Here is a 648-nt window from a genome sequence, read left to right on the forward strand (position 1 = left end):
AGTATGGTGAAAAGATACAACCCTGATGCACTCCCTTCCTGATTTTAAACCATGCAGTATCCCCTTGTTCTGTTAGAATGACAGCCTCCTGGTCTGTGTACAGGTTCCACATCAGTACAATTAAGTGTTTTGGATTTCACATTCTTCTCAGTGTTATCCATAATTTTTTATGACTCATACAATCTTTTTACATAGTCAACAAAACACAAACAGGCATTTTTCTGGTATTTTTGGCTTTCAGCCAAGATCCATCTGACATCAGCAAAGAGACCCCTCATTCTACATTCTCTTCTGAATTCAGCTTGCATTTATGGAAGTTCTCTGTCAATATACTGCTACAATCTTTTTGTGTGTGTGTGATTTGGGTGAAAATTTAAAGAGCAAATTCACTTTCCATATAGCAGTCCATATACACTTTGTCTCATGACATTGACCACAATTCACCACAATGCAACAGCTCCCCTCCCACTTCCTCCTGACAATCACCTCATCCCTGTGTCCATCCCTCCACGTACCCCTGCACCCTGAGCTGTCTCCCTGTGCATAAAAGCCTTTCTTTCTCCCATGATTGTTCTTTCCAAGGAGTGTATCTACCTCAGGTAAATGTTCAACTCATATGCCTGTCTTTTGTTTGGCTGGAAGCCACAG

The sequence above is a fragment of the Orycteropus afer genome, unplaced genomic scaffold (genome assembly GCF_000298275.1).
Source record: "Orycteropus afer afer isolate SDZICR_OR568_19922 unplaced genomic scaffold, OryAfe1.0 scaffold00046, whole genome shotgun sequence".
NCBI classification, from domain to species: Eukaryota; Metazoa; Chordata; class Mammalia; order Tubulidentata; family Orycteropodidae; genus Orycteropus; species Orycteropus afer.